The following is an 11,875-nucleotide window of genomic DNA, read 5'->3' as shown; positions in this document are numbered from 1 at the left end:
AGCAACATCTTGCAGAATCCAGGCTATGAAGAATTTGAGCTCTTTTGAAAGCAAAGGGAGACCCAACGCCACATCAGCATGGCGCTCTCATTAAAGTGCTGGGTATGGAAAATAGGATTAATTCATCTTGTACCATTAAAATGTTTCCGTGTGTGTTTTCCTGTGTAAAGAAGTGAAACATGAATACCTGTTGTCACTAGAGGGCAGCATTTCCTTAAACAAACACTAAATAATTTGGAGAACAACACTCACCCAATAAGGAAGGGGCAGATGCTGCCCAACCTTCTGTATGTTTCAAATTACTTGTTTTTTCAGAAAACTACTTCTCTTTACAACACACAATCATATATATTAGAAAGAGCTCTATAGCCAAAAACCAATTCAGCCAGCTAACAAAATAAACCTCCTCCTGGAGCTGGACGTGGTCAGATATTGTTAACTTGATTCATCCTGACATTTTGATAGTCGGTTGTTTAAAGTCCAACAGGTGGTTCGCAATTATTGGACCGAGTTGTCCTCACTCAGCCTACAAAACAATAGTGATTTCTTTTCTTTGTTGCAGAGTCAATATGATTCGAATAAGCAGTCAGAATATTACTGTATCATTAAACAGTCCTCTATACCAAGGCCAGGCACACGAAAATATACGAGCTGCAGACAGCTTTGATGAATGAGCTTAAAGTTTAAAGGACATGCTTCTAATATTTATGATCGACGCTCACTGGATCACAGACCGTACCAATCATGCCAATTCCATCACTGTGAGACATCTTATACAAACAATAAAGTTTCCTCATTGATCATTGGCTATTGTTCATTTGAATTCTCCTTCCAATAGAAGGTTTATGAAAGACTGAATTGTGTCATCTGTATGTGCAGGACTTGGATCAAAGACTTGGCACCTGGGTCAAGCATGTTAATGTGAGATCACTAAAACCATGTAATCAGACAGAGAAGCTTTATTTCTTCTCGAGTAAAGCATGTTGACGGCTTTAATGCTCTGATTTTACATGCACAGGGGGTTGAAGTATGGACTTGGGCAACAAGGTGGACCAGAGTTTGGTATCTTCCAGGTACTTGCATTCACCTCAAAGCTTGACTGCCTCTATCTGTGTACGTCTTTCGAAACCAGATTTAAAGGAGTGTGAAGGGTTCTGTAGTAAATGGGACTGTGTGAACAGTGGGACCTTGCAGTGCCTGACTCCTTGGTGATGTGGCTTTAGAGTTGAGTCACCTCTGTATCAAAGTGTCTGTTGTACCATACTATGTAGTCCAACTGGTGGATTATTTATATTCCCATTTAAAGCGTCTTTAAACCCCCCTGGTGTATGTTAGAGAGGGTGACTGGCGTTGGGTCAGACCACTAACAGAACCTTACGCAGTCTCTTTGCTGATATTCAAATAAACAAAATCAATGACTCTCCCTCTTCTGCTCTATTTAACTACCTTTCCTGTTCACACTGTTGTTTTCTGTTTTCCCCATTGGGGAGCATCTACGTCAGAGGGCATGCGTTGGTTAGTGCAGGTGTCTCTTTGAATGGATAGAAATATGCCCAGTGATGCAACTGAGAGGGGGGGGGCCATAAGCAAAAATGGACACCTATGAGAATTAATTAAAATTATTGTGATAAGATAGAGTGCCGCAAGCTGAGCAGATGCTGTGATTCCAGGGCAGCATCTGTGAATGGGACTATTCCAGTCCTGAACTTTACTAAATGAGCCACATAACCTCGGTTCTGGGTAGAGTAATAATTTTGAGGACGGATCTCCTGCTGTGCTGAAAATCTGTTTGCAGTGAATGTGACAGGTGGACAGTAGCGTGATGATGTGTGAGCTGAGCTAGTTGTCCACAGACAGGCAGGCTGGGTAAACACAAACCCACACAGCCAGTAGCCGATAGCATAACACCACCTGATGTGGCTCTTGCCTTGGTGACTGAGTGAGTGGGAGCATGGAAACTTCAGACACTTTTTGCATGCAGAGGCTATGAGCCACATGGCTAGGAAGAGCTTTGGAGAAAGAAGTGATAGGGAACGCCATGAGCAGAGGAACTGAGGACAATGAAGCGTTCAGGAAAGAGGAACAATGTTTGAGTGATGCATCAGATCACATTCTCATCACATCTGCAGAAGCAATAGGAGGCATCTATTCTCACCGACTGGTCAAGACAAATGGAAAAGATGTTGGAGCTTCATTTGTTCCTTGTGACTATCGTGACATTACATAATGACACTGTAGACACAGGAATGCCATGGCAAGACGAACTATCTCAGTGAATGGAGAAGCAGCTGGTTTGCCGTTTCTGCAGTGCTGTCATTACTCTCCAATGAAACTTGCTGTTGCATCAGACATTAAACTCTCTCTCGTATCTCCCTCCATTATTTTTCCTCTATGGTTACTTTGGACACACAACTCAGAACCAAAAAAGGGAAGATGTCCAGAGCCTATTGGCACCAACAAAGGTGTTCCCAGAAAACCACGGAGCCTTTCCAGAAAGCAGCCGTCACCGCCTTTTGGAGTGTCTGCAGCGTACTGTTTGCTGAGTCGACAGAGGCGGATCTCATGATGTTGACACTACTGTTAAAATGGCCCCCCGCTGACTCACCCTTCGCAGCTTTATGATGAAATCCTGTGCCACCATTCATCCCCACATGTGCTCCTCAAATATTTAAACTTGGCCTACATAAACATGGCTGCACAGGGGAGGTGATACCCAATGCTCTTTGGAGTGGACCTGCTGCATTATAAATCTCTCTTCAATTGGCCAGATGTGGCCAAGTCAAACACACCCTCAGGTTTTTATTGTGTTAATAATTTTTCTGTGTATAATAGGTAAGCCATTTCAATGCAAATGGCCCACAGTGATCTCAGCGGGGGGATGATGTGCAGGGAGTACGATTTTTTTTTTCTGCTTTTTTGTGCTCCTCTGATTTGGTATGAGAAGTGTGTAGATTTGAGATGTGGCTTTAAAGATGGCTGACTAAGGAGACTGCAGACTAAAAGCAAGGAGTGAGTCTTAGTGTGTATGTTGTTGTGTCCCTGCATCCGTTTGATTAATGTCACTCTTACTCTAAAGATGGTTGGTCTTGTTCAGAGGTCAGCAAAGGTTGCTTCACCTGCTGTGTATGTCACAGTGAACAAACCAAATGAGGGGGTCTGGATGCTGCCATGGGCCTATAGACGGATATCCTAACGTAAATAGTGAGCCCACCTCTCCTGTTGTGAAAACTTCCTCTCCCATGACCCCTTTAGGCAATAAGGCCTGACCTTCCAAGCAGGAAATCAAAAATGTTGTCATCTGCTAAAATAAGGTAAAGCTATAAAAATGCCGCTGACAGAGTAAATCAAGAAAAATGCAATCATTTAAGTCAACGTTATGTTATCACTATGATCAAATACTGATTACATATTATGCACCAAGTTTATTATGAATGGAAAAGTTAAAGGAGCTTTATTAATCAGTCATCACTTGGTGCCAGCATCTGTCTGACATGACTGAATACATTTTTCTGCAGTATGGAGATTTTTGCAATTCCTTTTCAACTAGCTTTGCTCCACCATCTAAATGAAGCAGCACTTCAGAAATCCTCACCCCACAATGAGGACACCAGGTTCACGCACAGATCAGGTGATTCCAAATGCAGGCGTAGCAGTGGGCAACATGAGCCATTTTATAAATAAGAGTGTTTGTCAGATTCTTGGTTTGGTAGAAGGGGCTCACCAAACCATTATTTACACCGAGCGTACTCAGCCCTGACCAGTTACAGTCAAACAAAACAAGACAGTCTAAAGTATCAAACTGAAGGAATGTTTAGAGAAAGTGTCATTTCTTTGATCTAGTTCAAACACACCCTATCAAATGTGCATGCTGAGATACAGTGATTTGTGGAATAAGGGTCTGTTTTTTAATTTCCTGTGTAGTCATACAACCACAGGCTACTATGTTCATAGGGAATCGGATGAGCTGGTCCAGTTGGCATTGCTCCACACGATTCTGGTGTGCACATGGCCAGGCTGTGTGGAGAGCCAGCCCATGAGTCACCACATTTGTTGTCATTGTTGATTAAGCAGCTCAGGTTTGCTGCTTGCAGATTTTCTTTATTTAACTGGTGAAACTGCAGGGCATTGCCTGTTCTACTGATCGGCGATACAGTTTTAAATTCCAGCTAGAATTTTTTTAACTTCCCATGTTCAGACAAAAAGTCTAATTAAAAAAAGTTGGGCTGGGGATGAAACACCACACAGAGCTTTGGGTTTAATCAATCACCTGCTGCACTTGCTGAGGCATGAAATCCTCGCCTTGTCACTTCTGTTTGATTGAAGCCCCTGCGTGAAAGGGTAGCGCTGAACCTCCAGGAACATTGTACTGTCCTTGTAAAGCAACTTGGTGGCAAGTAAAAAGAGAAAATTTGTTTCTCCAATGAAATGGAGTATACAAGGTCAACAGGTAGGGAGTTAGCAGCACCTTTCTAACTTCTTCCCATGTTTCGTAGTAGCACTGGGACATAAAGAAAAAGCACAGATGACAGCCACAGGTGTTCTCTCTATTGCTGGCAGACAGAGGAAACATCGGCAACATGTTCCAACTTCCTATGAGATATCCAGGACACTGAACTATCTGTGAATGCCTTTTGCTTTAGACTTTTTCAGAGAGATCACGCAACAGCATATACTGTACAGATCACCATGACAATTCATTAGAGGGCCTCTAAAGAGCACAGCTTGTTTTTTTTGTTTTTTTTTTAAACACACCTCTGTGATACAACAAGATGTGTTGATGACCTCTTATGCAAGCATTGGATAACATCACTAATCTGCAGTCATCAGTGTCAGTGAAGCCAATTCTGACAATTGGATTCTGGTGCAATCATGTGTTTAGGTTTTTGTATTTCTTTTCTTTTTGTCATCTTTCTCAATTTTAAGACAGCCTTTTTCTGAGAAAGAGGCTATACCACAATCCAGTTGAGAGAAAACATGAAATCTGGACTAGTATAATTGTGAACTGAGTAGTGAAGCTGTTTAAATCCAACAACGCTAGCCTGATACACAATTCCTGAATGTGCAACATGTACACACAAATAGTTACAGTATTACTGTTTTTTTTTCTCTGCAGAAGAGGAAATTCTCCTAAATCACCAAACCATGAGGAGAAGTAATCATGACATCTACACATGCATGACTTCTCCCTTCTGTAGTTGTTCCTTTTGGTTATAATAGAATGTGAATGACATTGTTGCCTTTCTTAATCAGAAAGAACTTATTAAAACATTGTGCAAATTTAAGGATTCAAGATTGAGCAGCATGGAAAACTTAGCTCAGAAACTGAAATGATTAAAATCAGCTGAATCATCTGCATCTCCATGACCTCAAAAAGGCAGTGAATGATCACAACAATACAATCTGACTATTGTTAGGGGCAAATATGTTTTTCTGAGGGGAAAAATCTGTGACAATGTGAAGAGTCAAAGAAATCATCTTTGAGGAGGGAAACAGGATGTGTGTGTGTGTGTATGTATAATGACCTGATTCTTTATTTCGGCTGCTCACGTTGTGCCGCTCACGTGAGCAGATGCTGTCGACATCTTCGGTCATTTTGTATGTGACCTTTGAACTGGTGGTACAGTTCTTTAAAATGTCCACGTATCTTCAAAGAGACATTCCACTTACAGAGATAGGTCAAAGCTGGAATACTCTCATCAGTGTGTCACAAATTCCACATCTCTGTTACAAACCAACATGCTAGTTTCAAGATGGCTGCCAGACAAAGGAAAGGCTTTACAGGGAGCAGAGCTTCTAACGTTGAGGATGAATACATTTCCAGCCCAACTTCAAGCTCACAATGAAAGCAGGCTGCACAATTGAAATACAGAGCTAATGAAGCTTTTCTGGCTTCAAGCTCATAAAATGACAACTTTTATTATATTTTGGGGCTTTTCATGCCTTAATTCAGTTAGCATTTGGCAGAGGGGCCAACATAAAAGAGGGAGAGAGAGACTGACATGCAGCAAAGGGCCCTAGGTGGATTCACTGCATTTACATGGCATGCACTCCGACCACTTGAAAACCAGACTTGCCTGCAAGAGGACTAATTTTAAGTTATTTTATTTTTTATTTTTATATTTTTTTTTTATCATTGATAATTCATTACTTCAGAATTTTACTTGGCAATCCATGCATGGATCCTTTTTCTTCCAGAGTGCAACTTAAGGTCATCACTGGAGTCACAGAAAAGCAAAAAGAAATTCTACAAATAAATAAGAAATAAATTAAGTGCATATGCAAAAAGCGCTTTGTCATTAGCCATAATGCACATATAAAAACCCAAAGACATAGAAACATGCCGAATGTGGAGATTATCTCTGAGAATTGAGCAAGATAACAGGTGAAGCTATATATGGTATTCTAAGCAGGCATTGGAAAGCAGATTTTGCGTTGGCAGATTTCTGCAGTCTCCCTGCCAAGCACAATAGGCATAATGAGAAACACTTGTTTAAAAATGAACAATCTGCTAAGCTACACAACATTCGAGAGCAACCTGGGTAGCTACTATTTTACTGTATGTCATTAACATTAATTATGTTTGGTGGCTTTGGCCCCGAGCCACTGAAATTTTCCCATACACCACCTCCAATAAGACTAAAGGTCATCTGTCTACTGTGTAGATGCCTGACAGGAGCTGATCAAAGGTGACAGGAGTGTGATATGAGGACAAAAACAAAGCATTGAAAATGAAACGAAACACTGCTGTACAACTCACAGTCACAAGTGCTTCCCAGGAAGCCTGCCTTTCTCTTCACTACTCCCTCATTGTGCAGGGCCCCTCTGTAGTCCAGCAGACATTCCCAAAATGACATGCTGTTGTTGAAAGAACAAACGAATAAACAATGAGTGTCTGCATGACCAAATTTCATCCAAGAACAAGCGAGACATAAATCAAATTGGGGAAAAAAAAAAAAAAAAAAAAAATCATAGTTGCATCTCCGTGTACTTAATAACCCTCCGCTCAGTGGAAGAAATGGCCTAGGCACAAGTTCAGTTCTATAATTATAACACTCGGCTTGCAAAGTAAATGCATTTGTGGTAAAGAGATGAGAAAAATTGTATGGTACTATCCCTTTGACAAGAAACAAAGACATCCACACAATCCTGTGTTTATTTGATGCCTGTTTCAATTCTTTTGACTTAAAAAAAAAAAAAAAAAAAGGCTAGAAATGCTGCCACAACATTTAATAAAATGGGCTTTTAAAGTTTCTCGTTTGGCAGTGCATCTCAGCTGTATTTCACTGTTACAAAGAGAGGTATTAAATGGCAGAGGGTTTTATTGACACAACCGTATCCGTGGAGGATTAGAGGTCTGTTTTCTCCGAGTAGCCTGAACCCATTAACACCAGCCAAGTGGAGAGACTCCCCCCCCATTCCTTGGAAATCTCAATCTTGAGACTGCAGCCAAGGAAATGAAGTGCTAACTGTGCTTGCACGAGGGCAAGAGAAGTGATAGTAATGATTTTGCAGTGACACGCTTCCTGTAAGGCATTTTCATGGCAAATTGTTGCATTTTACTAGCCACTTGGTTGCCTTTGGTTTATGGTCAATTCATGGATGATATGAGTTTCCTTTTTAATTGACTTCGATAAAAGGAACACGAGTGAGCAAGAGCTCACATGAGATTGCCAGGTTTTAGTGGTAGCAGCTGTTATTGGAATGCTCTCGCTTGCCAGTCTATGATCCAAATTACATGGCGGTTGGGTCTGGACTGCAGCCCGATTATTATGATTTCCAGCACAGAAATTGAAATGCATTTAAATACGGTTTATAGCCGAGTCTCACTGAGGCCCCAGAACGCCATGTATCTTTGAGCTGTCAAGCTGACATCATCACGTTCTCATTCATAATGAGAAAGTGACATGCTGACAAACATCACACCTGCCTCTCATTTTGCACATCCCCGGCTCCAAAAGGCAGGTGAGAATTCTGAACTTTATTGAGTCACTGTCCTCCCCCCTCCATCCCAACTGTCCTATAGACAGGCTATTACTGCACCAAAGGTGTTTACAGGCTCGCTGTTGTGATGTAACATTGGGATTCCAGAGGCCGCTGCTTCCTGCTGTTGTGTAGAGCTGCTTACCTGCAGCTGTATTGTCCTCCACTGGTTTAAATTCGAAAGCATCTTGCACCAGGTGGTGTCGCAAGTTCACAGCAGGTATTTTACCGCAGCTGCCAAGTGGAAACAAAAACATGAGCTGATTAACATCAAGGTGACAAAATAAACTCAAAAGTTACCTTCCAAACTTTCTTTTTTTTCTAAGTGCTCATCTACATATCGATGGATATTTGGCATCGGATGTGAGTTTTCTATCAGTTGGACCTGACCTTCACCCCTTCCCAGATATGCCGTGACTGTTTGCCTTCATGTTAAGGGTTCTTGTCTTTTTTCTTAATAGAGGTTTACAATAAATACAGTTTTATTAATGTAACATTTTGTGAATATTAAAAAATAAAAAAATAAAAAAATAAAAAATCTGAACTTAATGCAAACTGATCCTGGTTTTATTTTGCTGCAGTCATGCACAGGAGTTACATTATTGGGTTATTATTAGGTATAAGCACATCATAAGGTAATACCACTATTATACTGCTGGCTGTACTCAAAAGACACACTTGGAACTCCCAACCATTAGGAACACCCACTTCAAGCCTGTGGCTGCGTTTTTTAGTTCAGTTTAATTGAGCGTATATTCTATGAAAAAAAAAAAGAAAAAGAAAAAAGAAGTTGGAAGCAAGAGAAGAAATAGCAGCCCCAGACGCATCATGGTCACATTAGAAACACCTTATCCAGATAAGTTAACAGCACAGCGTTATGACAAAGTACATTAATCACCCCATTCGTCATATAGTGTATTTGACATTCCTCCAGTGCAGCTGAGCTGTCTCCTCTTCACTCTTACCTGCCGGAGGGAAGCATGGGATACCAGATGCAGTAGATTGAGGCGTGGAACGGACGAGCAGGCGATGGGAGGACACGGCGGTCGCATCGTGTTTCAACTGATAGAATATAAATGATCAAGTATGAACTGTGGGCTTGACTTCGGCCCTGGAAAGAGAGAGCTGCAGTGTTTCCATTCACTTCTGGAAAAAAAAAAAAAAAACTCAAAAAAAGTTGTCAAGGTGTCCAGTTGAGTTTTAGCTATGTTTTCACCTGTTTTATTACCATGGCATTGAAAGTGAGAAAATACAAGGCTGCTTCAGGGACTTCATGCGTTTGGAGGGTTGGTGTGAGGGCTCCATTTCTGGATGGCAGCACTGTACTAACAAACATTTGCACTGATATGGAATTGCACTCCAAACCAACAAGATGTAAATACTGTGTTTCAGTCAGACCTCTTTGAAAAGCCTGCCATACGTGTCATTCTTCCACACAGCTGTATGGGTCCTGGTACATTTGGCAGCATCAACTGGATCTAAACAGCAACGGAAATTTGAACTCACTTTCAAATGTTATTTTGAAAATGTAACGCACTGGGATTTCTGTGGTTAATCAAGCACAGCTGTTACGAGTAAAAGGGAGAGAAGCTATTTGTTTTGTCCTTCTGTAACACACATTTCAGTCTGCGTAATGCTGCGATGTGTATGTTCAAATAGGAATGTGCAAGTCAATGCTGCCCTGTCATGAAAAGTCACAGAATTAAGGTCAGATGGGACCAAACACAAACACTCTGTCATCCCTCTCATCCATCATCCTTTTTAAATGTTCACTTTAGAGTAGACCAGAGAAAATGAGTACCTAAAGGAAAGTTTAAGTGGAGAAAATGAGATATTAGAAAATGATCGTTGCCATGAGAGTGAACAATCCATCTAAACAGGAACATGCACAATAAAGTGAACCATTGATCTCCGCTTCATCTCATTTGATGCTGATGCTTTGGCATGCTGCTACACGTTTTGTCAAATAGCTGTTCCAATAGTCAGACCAAAATTTCTGTGTCATGTGAGTCAGATGCTTTTCAGCACAATAAGCAATTATCAGTATTGTGTGGTTAGATCTCCAAACAGGGTATAAACAAGTTGCTTCACTTTCCTAACTCTGCCATTAACCTTAACCTTAAGTAACCTTATTAACTGTAACTTAATTTGCATTAATCGGCTCATGTTTTTATTTGATAAATGCTGAGTTTATGCCCAAAACGCTTAATGTTTGTAAACTGAGCCAACAAACTCTTTATAGAGGACAGAGGGGCCAAGGAAGCAAAAAGTGGGTGTTGTTCTGACTGGTGACAAAGACAGAATATGTGCTAGTTCATTAATGTGCTGAAACTGTGTCTTCATGTGGAAGAGTATTTATGAAACATTTCTGTGAGTCAAAGCAGACAAAAGGAGGAGCAGGAAAATAGGCATTGTCCACTGTGATGCTGTTCTCACACGCTTTACACTGCTAAGATCAGTCCTGTCAACAGACTCAGTGTTTGACCACTTCCTGTCCCAGCCCTGTGCCTCTGTTACCAACCCAGACTCAGCCCAAGATCGGCTGTGACCGCTGTGGCCAGACACCACAGAGTCCATGTCCTGGAGCTCACCTACACTGGAGCGACACAGCTTGTGCTCATAGTGGCGGGCTGGGGCTCCAACCAAACAAGCAAAAATAAACCTCGCTGTGAACTAAATGAGGTGAGATTCAAATGCTACATAAGCAAATGGGAACACCTGCACAGTTGTACAGTATTTCTGTCTGAGGAGGAGAATCTGCATCTCATTGAGGAAAGAGCAAAACTGAACATCGCAAGGGTAAAATGAGGTAAAGGCCGGATTGTATGTCAGGCAATTAAATTTGTGTTTGGCTTTATTTGGCCCACAATGTGGGTAACCACTATTTGAATTTAGGGTTGGATGGTGTATTGTGCTGGATAATTTTATTTCCATTCCCGTCAAGCATACTGGCTACGTGAATGGATTATTACCATACAAATATAACCATGTCCCCACCAACAACCTGCTTCTACCTTCTTCGTTTCATTTAAGGAAGAGATAATACTGTGAAGTTCACCAGGGTCACACTGTGAAAGCGTTCCAAATTGTTTCAAGTGATCAGAGATTTTAATTTATTGCTGCAATAAAAGCAGTAAAACCTCACATGTCCAAAAAGTTTCCACACAGTGAAGTTGCATAATATAAATACTTTCGCTTTTAAATTGGACTTGTTCCAAAACCCATTCATAAACTGCTTTGAGCAGAATCATGCATCTTAATATACTTTTGGTTTACACTGTGAAAAGACTTTTGAAGCAAGAAATTGATCAATGGGAAAGAGTCACATGACAAATGTAAGCAAAAAATGTGAATGTCACCGCAGAACTAATCACAGTCTTGTAATTATTTTCAAAAATGTGTTTTTACCTGCAAAAATCTTAATGTCGTTTTTCAGAAAAATAGGTAATACACAGAAGACTCCTCTGGAAAAACTGCTGAAACACTGACTCAAAAAACAAGACGTCCAGACACGGACAGAGAACACAGCTCCAGTACACACAGGTGAAACACATTAGGGCGGGGCCAGGTAATCACACAGGCAGGAAGCATGACAGGAAGACAGGGCTGCGACAATGGCTTCAAAATAAAACAGGAAGTGACAAGCCAAAATGGACTCCAAAATAATCTACATCTAGTGGGACCTGACATCAGGAACCTTATTTTATTATTATTTCTTTAACAGAAGAAGAAAAAAGAAGGAAGGATACTATAACAAAACCAGTAATCCAATTCATGACGTAGAATTTGTTGAACCTGCCCATGAGCACACAAATATGGGAACACATAGATACACCTATCCATCAGGCTTGTGATACATCCTCCCTCTGCTTGAGGGAGTTCTTCCAACAATCCC

General features: G+C 41.0%; 1 protein-coding gene across 4 annotated transcripts in view; it reads right to left on the bottom strand.

Moving 5' to 3' along the window:
* Window positions 1-11,515, bottom strand: part of jph1a (junctophilin 1a) — a 44,098-nt gene extending 32,583 nt beyond the window's left edge. Inside the window, exons 1-5 of one of the 4 annotated variants that reach the window (XM_029528853.1) lie at window positions 11,389-11,506; window positions 9,379-9,458; window positions 8,946-9,042; window positions 8,126-8,214; window positions 6,758-6,855 (exon numbers count right to left, since the gene is read on the bottom strand). The gene's annotated coding sequence lies outside the window, so the exon portion shown is untranslated. Of the gene's footprint in view, window positions 1-6,757; window positions 6,856-8,125; window positions 8,215-8,945; window positions 9,127-9,208; window positions 9,352-9,378; window positions 9,459-11,388 lie in introns of those variants that run through there. The other 3 variants (XM_029528852.1, XM_029528854.1, XM_029528851.1) reach the window with 3 other exon arrangements.
* Between the last annotated feature and the right edge of the window lie 360 nt (window positions 11,516-11,875).

The sequence above is a fragment of the Echeneis naucrates genome, chromosome 20, assembly GCF_900963305.1.
Source record: "Echeneis naucrates chromosome 20, fEcheNa1.1, whole genome shotgun sequence".
Lineage (NCBI taxonomy): Eukaryota > Metazoa > Chordata > Actinopteri > Carangiformes > Echeneidae > Echeneis > Echeneis naucrates.
The sequence above is the reverse complement of the archived record's forward strand: the minus strand, read 5'-3'. Positions and strand labels throughout refer to the sequence as shown.